Source organism: Elephantulus edwardii, unplaced genomic scaffold (genome assembly GCF_000299155.1).
Source record: "Elephantulus edwardii isolate Elephantulus edwardi_28Jun2011 unplaced genomic scaffold, EleEdw1.0 scaffold00404, whole genome shotgun sequence".
Lineage (NCBI taxonomy): Eukaryota > Metazoa > Chordata > Mammalia > Macroscelidea > Macroscelididae > Elephantulus > Elephantulus edwardii.
In genome coordinates this window covers 101,734-107,234 of record NW_006400154.1, presented here as the reverse complement: position 1 = coordinate 107,234, position 5,501 = coordinate 101,734, and the positions used below count along the sequence as shown (strand labels likewise).

At 38.9% G+C, this 5,501-nt stretch overlaps 1 pseudogene; it reads left to right on the top strand.

Annotated features, from left to right (window-relative positions):
- The first annotated feature begins 3,559 nt into the window (after positions 1-3,559).
- LOC102843936 lies at positions 3,560-5,018 on the top strand (annotated as a pseudogene).
- The last annotated feature ends 483 nt before the right edge of the window (positions 5,019-5,501 follow it).

The following is a 5,501-nucleotide window of genomic DNA, read 5'->3' as shown; positions in this document are numbered from 1 at the left end:
GTTCATGTCATTGGTAGATTCTTCCCCTTTAAGAGTCAGTGAAGGTCAAACTCTGCTTTCCCCATGCTAGCCATATTCTTTTTCCCGTGCAATACCATGCATCTGAAATGGTCTATACAAGTTAAGCTTTATATTCTCATTATAAGGCTATTATTCCCTTCAACTCTGAGTATAATTTAGTCATAATTGTAGTCTAAATGTAATATAGAAGGCTACTCCACATAACTTTCTTCAACAAAACATGGAGAAGAGAGATTTTATGACCAGGAAAAGAAATGAACCATTGAGACTATTTTATCTAATTTGAACTTCTAAGGAAATGATTTCTTTCCTCTCGCCACATTTCTGTGATTCTAAATGACTGCTTTCTGCTGTAGTCTATATTTTAGATATATTTTGTCAGAGTTATACTGGCATTGACAATGCATTTCCCTCAACTACCTTTTACTTAACTTCTTCTAACCTTTTTCTTTCAGCATTTTGTATCCTTTCATTTTGCTTGGAGAACATTACATGTGAAATCATTAGAACTTTATATTCTCTATTTCAGTGATAGTTAGATTTTCTGGACTGTGTTTAATATCTTCCTACTGGGGTTTCATCTTAGTAGATTATTTTAACTATGTCAAAAATAACATTATATTTCTAACAGGCACATCCAAGAGAGACACCCTCTTGAGAATTTGCATGTCCACATCAGATACATCAAATCAGACTATATTTTAGCAAGATCCTACAGTTATTCTTATAATTCCTCAGGTTATTTTTATGTAGTTGTTAAAATGTAGATTCAAATTCAATATTTTTGGGTTCCAAACCAAAATTTGAAGTGGAAGAGCAAAATCAAACAAACCAGTTTGAAGCCATGATTTGCACCAGATAAATATTTCTTTAACAGAATGTGCCATATTTTTTTATATACTAAGAAAATTACTAGAGATGTTTGAAGCAGCTGTCTTTTACCCTCTGCATTCATTTAGTATATTAAACCATTATTGATACTTTTTAAATATCAGAGTTTTCTCTCTCCCTTAATGTATCTCCTAGGAGTTGCTGTTGTTGTTGTGTACAGTCAAGTTGGACCTGACCCATAGCTGACTCTGGTTTTAGGAGATTGTCCATCAGTCTCCCGCAGAGTAGCTGGTGGATTTGAACCATGTGCCTTTGGGATTGGAGCACAGGTATGTTAAAAAAGAATCTTGTTAATATTTGGAATCTTTTATGTTTTCTTGTTGTGGTGGTTGTTGTTAGGCGCCATCTAGTTGACTACAGCTCATAATGACTCTATGAACAATAGAGTGGAAACTTGCCCTGCATTTGTCCTTTTGGCAGGTCATGTTATATTCAATATTCTTTAACTCAAAAATTGAAAGGCTTCAATTCTTCTTCAGTATTCCTTATTCATTGTACAACTAACTCTCAGATGCATGAGAAACAACTGAAAATGCTATGGGTTGAATCAAGCATGTCTTAAACTTCAAACTGATTTCTTTGCTTTCTGGCATTACAAAGAGTTCCTTAACAGCAAATTTCCACAAAGCAGCACATCCTTTATTTCTTGACTACCTCTACCACAATGGGCTTTAGTGTCAAAAAGTGTGATGACAACATAGGATAGAACAGGGTTCAGATCTGTTATTCATTGGGTCACCACAGGTCATAATCAGATAGCACCTAATAACAACAACAGCTACAATGAAAGTTGGTTTTGGATCCAAGTAAAATAAAATTGTTGAAAACTTCAGCCTTTTCTTCATTTATCACGATTTTGTCTATTAGTCAAATGGTGAGAATTTTTTTTCCTTGATGTTGAGCTGCTAACATACAGAGTGAATAGGTATGGAGAAAAGATACAACCCTGATATTTCTTGATTTTAAATCATACCTAATTATCTTGTTCTGTATAGACAACTGCTTCTTGTTCTGTGTATAAGTTTAGTATGAACACAGCTATGTATTCTAAGATCCACATTCTTTTTAATAATTGTTACTAACTGGTTATGATCTACTTGTTCTAAATACCTTTGCATAGTCAATAAGATACATTTCCTTTTCTAACTCTAGTTCTTTGTCTAAGGCATTTAATACATCACATTGTCATCACCAGCTGTTCTTTGACATTTTTAAAATTTATTTTACTTTAGCATTTCTTCTCTTTGTGTGACTTTTCTATGTTCTAGTTAATAATAAAACATTTTGGGAAGTAGGATATGATCAAAAGTCAATGGTAAAGAAGAAAGAAATTAAAGTTTCACTCAAGCATTAACAAAAAACAAGGCCCCAGGAACTGATGGAATGCCTATTATGCTCTTTCATTAAATGGATACATCCCTAGACACGCTCACTAGCCAATTTCAAGGAATTAGGAAGACAGTTACCTGACCCACGGACATGAAAAGTTCCTTATTTATTTCAGTTCCAAAGAAGCTGAGTAGAGGCCATTGCTGAATTCAGATGGATCTTAGCTAAAAGTACAGAATATGAAAAAAATGGTTGTCTTTTAGTGACTATGCAAAGGCACTTGGTTGTATGAATAATATTAAAAAAATATGGAAAGCATTGAAAAGAAAGGGAATCCCAGAACACTCCATTGTACTCATGCAAAACCTATACACAGATCACAAAGCCATTGTTCAAACGGAACAAGTAAACACTGCACCAAATGAGGAAAAGTATATATTCTTTCCTTCTATCCATTCAGTGTGCTGAGTAAATTATTTGAGAAAATGGACTGAGGACTGTATGAAGTAGATTGAGACATCAAGATTCAAGGAAGACTCATTAACAACCCACACTGAGTAGATGAGACAACTTTGCTTACAGTAAGTTAAGAGGACTCAAATCACTTATTAAAGAAGTTCAAAGACTGTAGCATTCAATTTTTATTACAACCTATCATCAAGAAAAGGGAACTCTGGTGGTCTTATGGGTAGAGACCTATTCTGCCAACCTAAAAGCACCCAGTTCAAATCTACCAACTATTCCACGGGAGAAAGATGGACGATCTCCTCCTATGTGATCTCTGAAAACCCTTTGGATGTTCAACTATGAATTGGTTCCAATTCAAAGCAAAGTAACAACAGCAACACAAAGAAAACAAAATCCTCTTTACTGGACCAATAGTCAACATCATGATTGTTGCTGTAGTTGTGTGCCATCAAGTTGGAAATAACCTATAGTTGACACTCCAGTGGGTTTTCATAGGCAGTTAATCATATGGGAGCAAACTGCACAAACTTCTCCCACATAATAGCTTGTTAATATGAGTCACCTTCCTTTGGAATTGCAGCCCAGCTTCTCACCACTAAGTCACTGGGGCTCTATTTTGTGTTGCTGTTGTTGTTTGCCATTGTTTCACTTGCATCTCATAGCAACCCTATGTACAACAGCTCTGATCCCTGTTCTGTCGTATGCTAAACTTTTTGTCTCTGTCACACCTTCTTCCATTACCCAAGTTACTGAATCAATCCATCTTATTGAAGGTCTTCCTCTCTTGTGTTGTCTCTCTACCCTCCAAAGCAAGATATCCCTCTCCTAAGAACCAGTCCTGCTTTGCGACATGCCGACATGCCCGTAGTATGTCAGACAAAGTTTCAGAATCCTTGTCTGCAAGGAGCAACCTAGTTTCACCCTCCCTAGGCTGAACCTGTTTGTTCTCCCAGCAGTCCATTGTATATTCAAATCTCTGCTCCAGCACTACAGCTCAAAAGGCATCAAATCCTCTCTCATTCCTAGTCATTGTCAAGCTTTCTGATACATAACAATTGCAAAGACCATGGCCTGGATCAGGTGCACTTTAGTCTCCAGACTGACATCTTCACTTTTTAGTATTCTGAAGAGGTCTCTGATAGCAGACTTTTCCCCAGTGCATTTAGTCTTTTAATGTCCTAGCTGCTGGTACCAAGAGTATTGATTGTGAAGCCAAGCAAACTAAAGCTGTTAATAATTTCAATCTCTTCATCATCTATCAAACACTTCAGGTCCTCCTTAGTTTCAGCAAGCAGGGTTGTTTCATCTCCATAACACAGGCTGTTAAAGAGTCTTCCTTCAATACTGATGCCACATTCCTCCTCATAGATCCCAGCCTTCCATATGATCTCTTCTGTATATAGATTGAAAAAGTATGGAGCAAGACACATCCCTGTAGTACATCTTCTATTATATGCTGTTGTTGTTCTATTATATGTTGATAGCCTTCGAGTCAAGAATGACTCATAGCCACCCTAAGAACAAAAGACCAGAAGCGGTTCACGCCAGGCTCCTGTCGGCGGCGCCCGCAGCAGCCTGGCTTCCTGATGCTCCTGAACCGGCTGCAGCGGGCCGGGCTGTGCGCTTAGTGCCAGGCTCAGGCCCTCCGGAGGCGCCGGCGGGGCTGAGAGTGGCCTCCGGCCCCGCGGAGACGGAGCGCGAGGACGACACGGTGGCTGCGGAGAAGATGGGGGCTAACCAGTTAGTGGTGCTCAACGTGTAGGACATGTACTGGATGAATGAATACACCTCGTCCATTGGAATTGGCGTTTTTCATTCAGGAATTGAAGTATATGGAAGAGAATTTGCCTATGGTGGCCATCCTTACCCTTTTTCTGGAATATTTGAAATTTCCCCAGGAAATGCTTCTGAACTAGGAGAAACATTTAAATTTAAAGAAGCTGTTGTTTTAGGGAGCACCGACTTCCTTGAAGATGATATAGAAAAAATCGTAGAACTGGGAAAAGAATACAAAGGCAATGCGTATCATTTGATGCATAAAAACTGCAATCACTTTTCTTCAGCTTTGTCAGAGATCCTCTGTGGGAAAGAGATTCCTCGCTGGATCAATCGGCTGGCCTACTTCAGTTCCTGTATCCCCTTCCTGCAGAGCTGTCTCCCGGAAGGAGTGGCTAACCCCAGCCGCTCTGCAGTCCAGCATCAGCCAGGAGCTGTAGGAGGAGCTGGAGGAGGTGGAGGACGCAGCCGCCTCGGCCTCCATGGCCAGCACAGGGGCCACCTCCAGATCTGGCCACCACACGAAACTCTAAGCTCTCCAGAGTCACACGGCCCGACTGGCGCTGGCAGTTTGAGTATCACTGGAGGAAAGCAGAAATGAAACATCTTTTGGATATTTTGTATGCAAAGATGGTTCTCCCCCAAATCCCAGTTTCTCAGCTCAGGATTCTATTTGTAATTAAAAAAAAAATCACTTGGCAAAAAAAAAAAAAAAGACCAGAAGCCTTTCAATAACTATCGTTGTTTCTGAAAGTTCACAGAGATTTCAGAGGCATGTTGTTTAGGAAATGGATTCCACTCCTGCTTCTAAACTTGTCTCAAATTGGTAGCTCCACCAAACACTGTCTGTCCACTATGAATAACTGTTATGGCACTTGATACCGCAGTGGTAAAAGGTTCAACATCATATAGTATATATATATATATGTTTATCTATTTTTATACATCACATACTCTTAGTGTTAAGGAATTATGCTGCCAGTGCAAAGGTACATAGTTCATTTCCACCAGTTGTT